This window comes from Hylobates moloch, unplaced genomic scaffold, assembly GCF_009828535.3.
Source record: "Hylobates moloch isolate HMO894 unplaced genomic scaffold, HMol_V3 SCAFFOLD_2, whole genome shotgun sequence".
Lineage (NCBI taxonomy): Eukaryota > Metazoa > Chordata > Mammalia > Primates > Hylobatidae > Hylobates > Hylobates moloch.
This window is the reverse complement of record NW_026652277.1, coordinates 136,682,494-136,696,831: the sequence shown is the minus strand read 5'-3', so window position 1 is coordinate 136,696,831 and position 14,338 is coordinate 136,682,494.

Here is a 14,338-nt window from a genome sequence, read left to right as displayed (position 1 = left end):
ATTCTCCTGCCTCAGCCTCTCCGAGTAGCTGGGACTACAGGCACCCGCCACCACACCTGGCTAATTTTTTTGTATTTTTAGTAGAGACGGGGTTTCACCGTGGTCTCGATCTCCTGACCTCGTGATCCGCCTGCCTCGGCCTCCCAAAGTGCTGGGATTACAAGCGTGAGCCACCGCGCCTGGCCCAATTATGTTCTTTTTTCTCAGGATAACTTTGGCTATTCTGGGTCTTTTGCTTGGCTCCATACAAATTTTAAGATTTTTTTTTTCTATTTCTGTGAAGAATGTCATAGGTATTTTGATTGGAATTGCATTGAATCCATAGGCTGCTTTGGGTAGTAGGAATATTTTAACAATATCTAGTCTTCCCATCCATGAAAATGGAATATCTTTCCTTTTGTGTGTGTGTGTGTGTCCTCTTCAATTTCTTTCACCAATGTTTTATGGCTTTCATTACAGAGATATTTCACTTATTTGCTTAGGTTAATTCCTAGGAATTTAATTTTCCTTGTAGCTATTGTAAATGGGCTTAATTTCTTGATTCCTTTTCAGATTGTTTGTTTTTGGCATATAGAAATGCTACTGGTTTTTTATGTTGATTTTGTATCCTGCAACTTTACTGAATTTGTTTATCAGCTTTACTAGTTTTTTGTTGGGGTCTTTAGTTTTTTCCAAATATAAGATCATGTCTGCAAACAAGGATAATTTGCCTTCATTTCCAATTTGGATGCCCTTTATTTCTTTCTCTTGTCTGATTGCTCTAGCTAGGGCTTTCAGTACTATGTTGGATAACAGTGGTGACAATGGGCATCTTTGTCATGTTCTAGGTCTTAAAGGAACGCCTTTTTTCAGTTTTTCCCAATTCAGTATGATACTAGCTGTGGGTCTGTTGTATATGAATTTTATGTTGAGGTATGTTCCTTCTATACCCAACTTTTTGAGAGTTTTTATTATAAAGGAATGTCGAATTTTATCAAATGCTTTTTCAGTATCAATTGAAATGTTCATATAGTTTTTGTCTGCCATTCTGCCGATATAATGTATCACACCGAATTTGATTTACTAGTATGTCCCTTTTATGCCAATTTTGCTGATGGTTTTAATCATAAAGGGATGCTGGATTTTGTCAAATGCTTTTTCTGCATCTGTTGAGATAATCACATGATTTTAGTTTTTAATTCTGTTTATGTGATGTATCACATTTATTGACTTGTGTATGTTAAAACATCCCTGCATCCCTGGTATGAAACCCACTTGATTATGGTGTATTATCATTTTAATATGCTGTTGGAATTGGTTAGCTAGTATTTTGTTGAGGATTTTTGCATCTGTGTCCATCAGGGATTTTGGTCTGTAGTTTTCTTTTCTTTTTTTTTCTTTTTTTTTTTTTTTAGACGGAGTCTTGCTCTGTCACCCAGGCTGGAGTGCAGTGGCACAATCTAGGCTCACTGCAAGCTCTGCCTCCCGGGTTCATGCCATTCTCCTGCCTCAGCCTCCCAGTAGCTGGGACTACAGGTGCCCACCACCACGCCCGGCTAATTTTTTTGTATTTTTAGTGAGATGGGGTTTCACTGTGTTACCTGGATGGTGTCGATCTCCTGACCTCGTGATCCGTCTGCCTCGGCCTCCCAAAGTGCTGGGATTACAGGCGTGAGCCACTGTGCCCAGCTGTAGTTTTCTTTTTTCGTTATGTCCTTTCCTAGTTTTGGTATCAGGATGATACCGGCTTCATAGAATGATTTAGGAAGGGGCCAGACGCCATGGCACATGCCTGTAATCCCAGCAATTTGGGAGGTCATGGCGGGTGGACTGCTTGAGCTTAGGAGTTTGAGACCAACCTGGGCAACATAGTGAAACCCTGTCTTTACCAAAAACACAAAAAACTAGCCGGGCATGGTGGTGCGCACCTGTGGTCCCAGCTACTTGGGAGGCTGAAACAGAAGGATCACTTGAGCCTGGGAGGCGGAGGTTGCAGTGAGCTGAGATTGCACTACTGCACTCCAGTCCAGGCAACAGAGTGAGACCCCATCTCCAAAAAAAAAAAAAAAAAAAAAAGAGAGAGAGAGGAAAGAGAAAAGAGAAAAAGAGATAATGATTTACAGAGAATTCCCTCTTTCTTTATCTTTTGGAAAAGTTTCAGTAAGATTGGTACCAATTCTTCTTTGAATGCCTTATAGAATTCAGCTGTGAATCCATCGGGTCCTGGACTTTTTTCGTTAGTAAATTTTTGTATTACTGTTTCAATCTCACTACTTGTTATTGGTCTGTTCAGAGTTTCTATTTCTTCCTGATTTAATCTAGGAGGATTGTATATATCCAGAGATTTATTCATCACCTCTAGATTTTCTAGTTTGTGCAAATAAAGGTGTTCACAGTAGCCTTGGATGATCTTTTGCATTTCTGTGATATCAGTTGCAATATCACCCATTTTGTTTCTAATTGAGCTTATTTGGATCTCTCTTCTTGGTTAATCTTGCTAATGGGCTAACCTTTTTTAATCTTTTCAAAGAACCAGCTTTTTGATTTATCTTTTGTCACTTTTTGTTTCAATTTCATTTAATTCTGCTCTGATCTTTGTTATTTCCTTTCTTCTGCTTGGTTTGGGTTTGGTTTGTTCTCGTTTCTCTAGCTCCTTGAGGTGTGACCTTAGATTGTCTATTTGTCCTTTTTCAGACTTTTTGATGTAGGCATATAAAATGCTATGAACTTTTCTCTTAGCACTGCTTTTGTTGTATCCCAGAGGTTTTGATAAGTTGTGTCACTATTATCACTGAGTTCAAAAACTTTTCCATCTTGATTTCATTGCTGGCTTAGGGGTCATTCAGGAGCAGATATTTAATCTCCATGTATTGGTATAGTTTTGAGGGTTCCTTTTGGAGTTAACTTATAATTTTATTCCACTGTGGTTTGAGAGGGCACTTGATATAATTTTGATTTTCTTACATTAATTGAGACTTGTTTTTGTGGCCTATCATATGGTCTATCTTGGAGAATGTTCCATGTGCTGATGAAAAGAAGTATATTCTGCAGTTGTTGGGCAGAATGTTCTGTAAATATCTGTTAAGTCCATTTGTTCTAGGGTAGAGTTTAAATCCATTAGACTTTCTGTCTTGATGACCTGTCTAGTGCTATCAGTGGAGTATTAAAGTGCCCCACTATTATTGTGTTGCCACCTATCTCATTTCTTAGGTCTAGTGATAATTGTTTTATAAATTTGGGAGATCCAGTGTTAAGTGCATATATATTTAAGATTGTGTTATTTTCCTGTTGGATTGATCCTTTTATCATTATATAATGCCCTCTTTGTCTTTTTTAACTGTTGTTGCTTTTGATATAAGAATAGCTACTCCTGCTTGCTTTTGGCATCCATTTGCATGGAGTATCTTTTTTTTTTTTCAGATGGAGTCTCACACTGCCGCCTAGGCTGGAGTGCAGTGGTGCGATCTCTGCTCACTGCAAGCTCTGCCTCCCGTGTTCACACCATTCTCCTGCCTCAGCCTCCCGAGTAGCTAGGACTACAGGTGCCCACCACCATGCCCAGCTAATTTGTTGTATTTTTAGTACAGACGGAGTTTCACTGTGTTAGCCAGGATGGTCTCGATCTCCTGACCTCATGATCTGCCCGCCTCAGCGTCCCAAAGTGCTGGGATTACAGGTGTGAGACACTGCGCCTGGCATGGAATATCTTTTTCTACCCCTTTACCTTAAGTTCACGTGAGTCTTTATGTGTTAGGTGAGTCCCTTGAAGATAACATTCTGCCATTCTGTATCTTTTAAATGGAGCATTTAGACCATTTACTTTCAACGTTAGTACTGAGATATGGGGTACTGTTTTATTCATCATGCTAGTTATTGCCTGAATACCTTGGGTTTTTTTTTTCATTGTGTTATTGTTTTATAGGCCTTGTGAGATTTATGCTTTAAGGAGATTCTATTTTGGTGTGTTTTGAGGTTTTGTTTCAAGATTTAGAGCTCCTTTTAGCAGTTCTCATAGTCCTGTTTTACTAGTGGAAAGTTCTCTCAGCATTTGTTTGCCTGAAAAAGACTTTATCTGTCCTTCATTTATGAAGTTGTTTTGCTGGATACAAAATTCTTGGCTGGCAATTATTTTGTTTTAGGAGGCTAAAGATAGGACCCCAATCCCTTCTGTCTTGTAGAGTTTCTGCTAAGAAATCGGCTGTTAATCTGAAGGTTTTCCTTTACAGGTTACCTGATGCTTTTGCCTTACAGCTCTTAAGATTCTTTCCTTTATCTTGACTTTAGATAACCTGATGACTATGTGCCTAGGTGATGATGATCTTTTAGTGATAAATTTCCGAGGTGTTCTTTGAGCTTCTTGTATTTGGGTGTCTAGATCTTTAGTGAGGCCATGAAAGTTTTCCTTGATTATTCCCTCAAATAAGTTTTCCAAACTTTTGGATTTCTCTTCTTCCTCAGGAACGTCAATTATTCTTAGGTTTGGCCATTTAACATAATCCCAAATTTCTTGAGGCTTTGTTCATTCTTTAAGATTCATTTTCCTTTGTCTTTGTCAATTGAGTTAATCTGAGAGTCTTGTCTTTGAGCTCTGAAGTCCTTTCTTCTACTTGTTCTAGGCTATTGTTGACACTTTCCAGTGAACTTTGTATTTCTCTAAGAGTGTCTTTCATTTCCAGAAGTTGTGATTGTTTTTTCTTTCTAATATCTATTTCTCTGGAGATTTTTTCATTCATATTCTGTATTTTTGTTTTTATTTCATTAAGTTGGTTTTCACCTTTCTCTGATGTCTCCTTCAGTAGCTTAATAATCAACCTACATTAATTATGTGGCAATTAAGAGATTTCTTCTTGGTTTGGATCCATTGCTGGGGAATTAGTGTGGCCTTTTGGGGGTGATATGAAACTTTGTTTTTTCGTATTACCAGAATTGTTTCTCTGATTCCTTCTCACTTGGATAGACTATTTTAGTGGAAAAATCTGGAACTCAAAAACTGCTGTTCGGATTCTTTTGTCCCATGCAATGATCCCTTGATGTGGTGCAGTCTCCCTTCCTGGATGGGGCTTCCTTGGAGCCTGATTGCAGATTGTTATTGCCCTTCTAGGTCTAGCCACCCAGCAGGGCTATCAGGCTCCAGACTGGTGCAAGAAAATGTCTAGAAAGAGTCCTGTGATGTGACTTGTTATTGGTCTGTTCAGGTTTTGGATTTCTTCATGGCTCGATATTGGTAGGTTGTATGTGTTTAAGAATTTATCCATTTCCTCTAGATCTTCTAAGTTGTTGGTGTAAAGTTGGTCATAGAAGCCACGAATAAGCCTCTGAATTTTTGCAGTATTAGTTGTAATGTCTCCTTTTTCATCTCTGATTTTATTTGGCTCTTCTCTTGTTTTTTCTTGGACTGGGTAAAGGTTTGTCAATTTTATGTTTTCAAAAGACAAACTTTTAGTTTTGTTGATCATTTGTACTGTTTTGTTCAATTTTATTTATTTCTGCTCTGATTTTTATTATTTCTTGTCTTCTACTAATTTTGGGTTTGAAGGCTCTTGCTTTTCTAGTTCCTTAAGATGCACTGCTAGGTTATTTAAAGCTTTTCTTCTTTTTTGATGTAAGCACAATAGCTATAAACTTCCCTCTTAGTACTACTTTCACGGCATTCCGTAAGTTTTGGTATGTTGTTTTACATTGTCATTTGTTACAAGAAGTTTTCCAGTTTTCTTAGTTTCTTCATTGACCCCCTTGTCATTCAGCACCATAGTGTTTAATTTCTATGTGTTTGTATAGTTTCCAAAATTCCTCTTGTTGTTATTGATTTCTTGTTTTATTCCATTGTGGTCAGAGAAGATGCTTGATATTATTTCAATTTTTGAAAATGTTTTAAGACTTGTTTTGTTACCTAACATATGGTCTATTCTTTTTTTTTTTTTTTGAGACGGAGTCTTGCTCTGTCACCCAGGCTGGAGTGCAGTGGTGCAATCTTGGCTCACTGCAAGCTCTGCCTCCCGGGTTCATGCCATTCTCCTGCCTCAGCCTCTCCAAGTAGCTGGGACTACAGGTGCCCGCCACCACGCCCGGCTAATTTTTTTGTATTTTTAGTAGAGACGGGGTTTCACCATGGTCTTGATCTCTTGACCTCGTGATCTGCCTGCCTCCGCCTCCCAAAGTGCTGGGATTACAAGCATGAGCCACCGCGCCCAGCCCATATGGTCTATTCTTGAGAATAATCCATGTGCTGAGTAAAAGAATGTGTATGTATTTATAATTGTTATATCCCCTTTCTGAATTGACCCTTTATCATTATATAGTGATCTTTTTGTCTCTTCTTATAGTTTTTGTCTTGAAATCTATTTTATCTTATGTAAGTATAGTTAGTCCTGCTCTTTTTTGGTTTCCATTGCCATGGAATATCTTTTTTCCATTCCTTTGTTTTTAGTTTATGTGTGTCTTTGTAGGTAAATTATGTTTATTGTAGGCAATAGATCTTTGGGTCTTATCTTTTTATCTGTTTAACTAATCTATGTCTTTTGATTGGAGAGTTTAGTCCATTTACATGTAATGTTGTTATTGGTAAGTAAGGTCTTACTCCTGCCATTTTGTTATTTGTTTTCTGGTTGTTTTGTGGTCTTCTGTTTCTTTTCACCTTCCTTCCTGTCTTCCTTTCAGTGAAGGTGATTTTCCCTAGTGGTATGATTTAATTTCTTGCTTTTTATTATTTACGTGTCTATTAGATGTTTTTTTATTCAAAGTTATGAGGCTTGCAAATACTATGATACATTAAATTTAGCTGATTGCAATTTAACACTGTTTGCATAAACTAATAAAAACTCCACACCTTAGCTTTGTCTCCCCACTTTTCAACTTTTTGTTGTTTCTATCTATATCTTATTGTACTTTCTATGTCTTGAAAGTTGTTGTACTTATTTTTTATTGGATCATCCTTTAGCCTTTTTACTTAAGAGTAGTGTACACACAAGAATCACAGTGTATATAATCTGTGTTCTCCTGTGTACTGATTACTACCAGTCAGTTTTGTACCTTCAGATGATCTCTTATTGCTCATTATAATCCTTTTTTTTTTTTTTTTTTTGAGACAGAGTCTCTTTCTGTCATCCAGGCTAGAGTACAGTGGCATGATCTTGGCTCACTACAACCTCTGCCTCCCAGGTTCAAGCGATTCTCATGCCTCAGACTCCTGAGTATCTTGGATTACAGGTGTGTGCCACCATGCCCAGCTAATTTTTGTATTTTTAGTAGAGACAGGGTTTCACCGTATTGGCCAGGCTGGTCTTGAACTCCGGACCTCAAATGATCCACTCACCTTGGCCTCCCAAAATGCTGGGATTACAGGCAAACATCCTTCTATTTCTTTTTCTAAAATTTTTCTTATTTTTTGAGACAAAATCTCTCTCTCTTGCTAAGCTAGAGTGGTACAGTGGCATGATCTTGGCTCACTGCAGCCTCTGCCTGCTGGGTTCAAGTGATTCTCCTGCCTCAGCCTCCCGAGTAGCTGGGTCTACAGGTGTGCACCACTACACCTGGCTAATTTTTGTATTTTTAGTAGAGTTGGGGTTTTACCACATTGGTCAGGCTGGTCTCGAACTCCTGGCCTCAAGTGATCCACTCACCTTGGCCTCCCAGAGTGCTGGGATTACAGGTGTGAGCCACCGTACCTAGCCCATCCTTTTATTTCTGATTGGAGAATTCCCTTTAGCATGTTTTTGTAGGACAGGTCTGGTGTTGATGAAATCCCTCAGACTTTGGGGATGTCTTTATTTCTCCTTCATGTTTGAAGGATATTTTCACAGGACATAGTATTCTAGGGCAAAAGATTTTTTCCTTCAGCTCTTTAAATATGTCATGACACTCTCACCTGGCCTGTAAGCTTTCCACTGAAACGTCTGCTGCCAGATGTATTGGAGCTCCATTGTATGCTATTCGTTTCATTTCTCTTGCTGCTTTTATTTATCCTTGACTTTTGGGAGTTTGATTACTAAATGCCTTAAGATGGTTTTCTTTAGATTAAATCTGCTTGGTGTTCTGTAACATTCTTGTACTTGGATATGGATATCTTTCTCTACATTTGGGATGTTCTCTGTTATTATCCCTTTGAATAAACTTTTTGCCCCTCTCTTTCTCTACCTCCCCTTCAAGGCCAATAACTTAGATTTGTCCTTTTGAGGCTATTTTCTTGATCTTGTAGGTGTGCTACATTCTTTTTACGCTTTTTTCTTTTTTCTTTTGTCACCTCTGACTATCTCTTTTGAAATAGCCTGTATTGAAGCTCACTAATTCATTCTTCTGCTTAATCATTTCTGGTATTAGAAAACTCTGATGCATTCTTCGGTATGTAAATTGCATTTTTCAACTTGAGAATTTTCTGCTTGATTCTTTTTAATTATCTCAATCTCTTCATTAAATTTATCTGACAGAATTCTTAATTCTTTCTCTGTGTGATCTTTAATTTCTTTGCATTTCCTCAAAATAGCTATTTTGAATTCTCTTTCTGAAAAGTTACATAGCTGTTTCTCTAGGATTGGTCCCTGGTACCTTATTTTATTTAGATGGAGTCTCACTCCATTGCCAGGCTGGAGTGGAGTGGTGTGATCTTGGCTCACTGCAACCTCCACCTCCCAGGTTCAAGTGATTCTCCTGCCTCAGCCTCCCGAGTAGCTAGGACTACAGGTGTGCGCCACCAGGCCCAGCTAATTTTTGTATTTTTAATAGAGATGGGGTTTCACCATGTTGTCCAGGATGGTGTTGATCTCTTCATCTTGTGATCCGCCCGCCTTGGCCTCCCAAAGTGCTGGGATTACAGGCGTGAGCCACTGCGCCCAGCCGGTCCATGGTACTTTATTTAGTTCATTTAGTGAAGTCATGTTTTCCAGAATAGACTTGATCCTTGTGGATGTTTGTCAGTGTCTGGGCAATAAAGAATTAGGTATTTATTGTTGTCTTTGCAGTATGGGTTGTTTGCACTCATTCTTGTGAAGGCTTTTCAGATACTTGAAAGGACTTGGGTGTTGTGATCTAAGCTGTATCTGCATTAGGGGACACTCCAAGCCCAGTAATGTTACGGTTCTTGCAAACTCACAGAAATACCACCTTGCTGGTCTTGATTAGATCCGGAAGAATTCTCTGGACTACCAGACAGACTCTTGTTCTCTTATCTTACTCCCAAACAGAGTCTCTCTTCCCTCTCTCTGTCTCTCTCTGTTCTGAGCTGCTTGGAGCTGGAGAAGGGGTGACACAAGCACCCTTGTGGCCACAACCACTGGGATTATGCTGGGTCAGACCTGAGGCCAGCACAGCATTGGGGCTTGGCCAAGGCCTGCAGTAACCACTACCTGGCGACTGCCTATGTTTGCTCAAGGTCCTAGGGCTCTACAATTAGCAGTACGTGAAGCCAGCCAGGCTTGCATCCTTCCCTTCAGGGTATCGACAAGTTCCCTCAGGCCCCAGGTGGGTCCGAGATCCTGTCCCTGAGCCAGGGACTGGAGTGAAAAACCCTAGAAATCTACCTAGAGTGATATTGTACTGCAGCTGTGCTGGCACTCGAACCACAAGGTGCAGTTCCTCTCACTCTTCCCTCTCCTTTGCACAGGCAAAGGAGCCTCACTCTGTGGCTACCACCACTACATTCCCACAGGTAGTACTGCCAGGCTACCACCATTGTTCACCTATGGCCAAAGATCTCTTCAGTCAGCTTGTAGTGAATGCTGACAGGCCTGAGGCTAACCCTTCAGGGCAGTGGGCTCTCCTCTGCCTGCTGGGTTCAAGTGATTCTCCTGCCTCTGGCTTAGGGCAGGTCCAGAAATATCATCCAAGAGTCAAATCCTGGAACTGAGGACCCTAAAAGCCCACTTGGTGCTCTACCCTGCTATGGCCAACCTGGTACCTAAAGGTACAAGACAAAGTCCCATTTACTTTCCCCTCTGCATTTCTCAGAAGGAGTCTCTCATCAGAGCCACCACAGCTGGGAATGTGGTGGATCTCACCTGAAACTGGCATGTCTTAGAGTCTCACTCAAGGCCCACAGCATTCTACTTGGGTATTGCTGCTGGTTATTCAGGGCCCAAGGGCTCTTTAGTTTGCAGGTGATGGGTCCTGCCAGGACTGGGTCCTTCCCTTCAAGGCAGGGGGTTCCTTCTTGGTCCTGTGTGGTCTAGAAATGTCATCCAGGAGCTAGGGGTGGAAAAGGGGCCTAAAGACTCTGACTGGTGACCTATCCTACTGTAGCTGAGCTGGTATCCAAGATGTAACACAGGCTCCTCTTTATTCTTCCCTCTCCTCTCCTCAAGTGGAAGGAAGGGGTATCCTTTGGAGCCACAGAATGTGCAGTCTGCAATTGGGGAAACAGTGGTGCAAGCACTCTCTTAGCTGCCCTGGCTGCTGTCTCAGTGGGTCATGTGTCCCCACAACTCCAATGGCTCTGAGCCCAGCTCTGTACTAGGACTTGCTAAGAGTTGCAGTCCTTGTGATCAAGACTGCTTTTCAAGTTTATATAGGGCCTCAGAGTACTTTAATCATGGTGGTGAGGTTTGCCAGAACTCAAGTTCTGACTGCTGGGATGGGTGATTCCCCTCTGGCTAGTGCTGGTTTATACACTCCTTCTACGGGTGGGCTTCAGCTGAGTGCAGCCTGGTTTTGCTTTCCACTGTCACAGGGAAGCACTCACTTCAACGTAAAGTCCCATAATCTCTATGCTATTCCTCTCCCAAGTGCACAGATTCTCTCTCCACACCATGTGGATACTGCCCAGGTATGGGGGAGGGATGCATCTGCAATTCAAGATTGTCTTTCCTACCCTCTTCATTGATCTTTTAGTGATATGAAGTTAAAACCAGGTACTGTGAGTGCTCAACTGATTTTTGGTTCTTATAACTGTGTTCTTTGCGTAGACCGTTGTTAAGTTTGGTGTTCCTAAGGGGTGGAGGGGGAATGATTGGTAGAGCCTTGTTTTCGGCCATTTGCTCCACCCTTTAAATACTCTTCTTAGGAAGCCAAATCTACGCAGAATGAATCTGTAATTCAGTAATGATCCTCTTAACACTGCCTGAGTTTAAAGAGGACAGTTCTTTTCTGAGGAGGGGAGTGGAATCTATTAGAGAGCATGGCTTGAGTTTTTGTCAACCTCATGGACTATTCTCACAATAAAAACTGTAAAAATAAATTAAAGGGAGAAGTTACAAAATTAAAATCATGTAAAAAGGATGGGTTCATGTCCTTTGCAGGGACATGGATGAAGCTGGAAACCATCATTCTCAGCAAACTAACACAAGAACAGAAAACCAAACACCACATGTTCTCACTCACACGTGGGACTTGAACAATGAGAACACATGGACATAGGGAGGGGAACATCACACGTTGGGGCCTGTCAGGGGGTGTGGAGCTAGGGGAGGGATAGCATTAGAAGAAATACCTGATGTAGATGACGGGTTGATGAGTGCAGCAAACCACCATGGCACATGTATACCTATGTAACAAACCTGCATGTTCCGCACATGTATCCCAGAACTTAAAGTATAATAAAAACATTGATGTATGTTAGCAAATTAAATTCAACAATATATAAAAAAGATGAATACATCATTACCAAGTGGAGATTATTTCAGAAAAGCACAGTTGATCTAACATTCATGTATTGATATATTAGTTTCCCAGGGCTGCCATAACAAAGTACCACCAACTGAATGGCTTAGAACAAGCAAAATTTACTGTCTCACAGTTCTGGAGGCCAGAAGTACAAAATCCAAGGATATCAACAGGGATACCCTCCTCCTGAAGGTGCTAGGAAGGGATCTGTCCCAGGTCTCTCTCTTAGCTTCTGGTAATTTCAGGTGTTCCTTGGCTTGTAGATGGCCATCTTTTCTGTGTCTCTTCATGTGGTATTCTTGCTGTGTGTGTATCTGTGCCCAAATTTTCCTTTTTATAAGCTTTTTTTTTTCTTTTGAGACGGAGTCTCGCCCTGTCACCAGGCTAGAGTGCAGTGGCGTGACCTTGGCTCACTGCAACCTCCACCTCCTGGGTTCAAGCAATTTTCCTGCCTCAGTCTCCCAAGTAGCTGGGACTACAGGCGCATGCCACCACACCCAGCTAATTTTTTTTTGTATTTTTAGTAGAGACGGTGTTCCACCATGTTGGCCAGGATGGTCTCAATCTCTTGACCTCATGATCCGCCCGCCTCAGCCTCCCAAAGTGCTGGGATTACAGGTGTGAGCCACTGTGCCCAGCCCTAAAATTTATCCTTTTTATAAGGACACAAGTCATATTGGATTACTGCCCATCCTAATTCCTAATTTTGTCTCAATTACCTCTATAAAGACCTTATTTTCAAACAAGTGACATTTAAAGGGACTGGAGATTATAACTTCAATATATCTTTTTTGGAGGGACACAATTCAATCTATATATAAAATATGAAACTAAAAGAAAAAAAAAGCAAAGTGATCATTTCCACAGACGTAGAAAAGCCTTAATGAAATCCAACATTTATTCTTGATAAAAGCTCTCAAATCTTCCTACATCTTAATAAAGGGCATCTACAAAAAACCCTGGGCTAACATCCATATTTGAGAGTAAAAGACTGATAACTTTCCCTCTAAGATCAGAAGCAAAGAAAGGATGTCTGGTCTCATCACTTTTATCCAACACCGTATTCAAGCTTCTAGTCAGTGCAAAAAGACAAGAAAAAGAAATAAAAGGCCTCCAGAATAGGAAGGAAGTAAAACCGTCTTTATTCATAGATAACAAATCCTGAATATATAGAAAATCTAGCAAAATCCACAAAAAAAGCTGCTAGAACTCATAAGTCGTTTTTACAAAATTGCAAATACAAGATTAATGTTAAAAAATCAATTATACCAGCCTGGGCAACATAGTGAGACCCTATCTCTACAAAAAAATACCAAAATATTAGCCAGGTGTGGTGGCGCAGACCTATAATTCCAATGTATTAGTCTGTTTTCACACTGCTATAAAAAACTACCTGAGACAGGGCAATTTATGACAAAAAGAGGTTTAATTGACTCACAGTTCTGCAGGCTTAATAGAAAGCATGATTAGGAGGCCTCAGGAAACATATTCATGGAAGATGGCAAACGGGAAGCAAGCATGTCTTACCATAGCAGAGCGGGAGAGAGAGGGAGAATGAGTGAGGGGGAACTGCCAGAGAGAGAGAATGAGTGAGGGGGAAGTGCCAGACACTTTCAAAAAACCCGATCTCATGAGAACTCACTTACTATCATGAGAACAGCAAGGGGGAAGTTTGCCCCATGATTCAATCACCTCTCACCAGACTCCTGGGGATTACAATTTAAGGTGAGATTTGGGTGGGGACACACAGCCAAACCATATCACCCAGCTACTCAGGGGGCTGAGGCAGGAGGATTGCTTGAACCTGGGAGACAGAGGTTGCAGTGGGCCGTGATCACACCACTGCACTCCAGCCTGAGCAACAGAGCAAGAACCTGTAACAACAACAACAACACCGCCACCCCCAATCATATTTTTACATACTATCTGAAATAGTTTGAGTATTTCTCCCTTCCAAATCTCATCTTAAAATCTGATCCCAAGTGTGGGGCCTAGTTGAGGGTGTCTGGGTCACAGGGGCAGATCCTTCAGGAAAACTTAGTGCTGCCGTTGCATAATGAGTTCTCATTCTGTTAGGTGCCTCCAGAGCTGAGTGTTAAAAAGAGCCTGACCACTACCTCACCTTTCTCTTGCCTCTCTTCTGGCCATGTGATCTGCACAGGCAGCCTCCCCTTCACTGAGTGGAAGCAGCCTGAAGCCCTCACCAGAAGCAGCCTGCAGAAGTGTGAGCCAAATAAACCTCTTTTATTTATAAATTATTCAGTCTCAGGTATTCCTTTTTAGCGACACAGACTAAGACACTATCAAAGAACTGAAAATTGAAAATTTAAAATGTCATTTACATAATATCAAGAAGTATATGTTCCCCCCATCCTTAGATTTATGGATAAATCTGACATAGGCTGATATGGTTTGGCTGTGTCCCTGCCCAAACCTCATCTTGAACTATAGTTACCATAATCCCCAGGTGTGTGGGAGGGACCCGGTGGGAGGTAACTGAATCATGGGGGTGGTTATTCCTATGCTGTTCTCTGATAATGAGTGAGATATCACAAGATCTGATGGTTTTCTACGGGGCTTTTCCCTCTTTGCTCCGCACTTCTCCTTCCTGCAGCCCTGTGAAGAAGGACGTTTGCTTCTGCTTCTGCCATGATTTTAAGTTTCCTGAAGTCTCCCTAGCCATGCTGAACTGTAAGTCAATTAAACCTCTTTCCTTTATAAATTACCCCGTCTCAGGTATGTCTTTATTAGCAGTGTGAGAATGGACTAT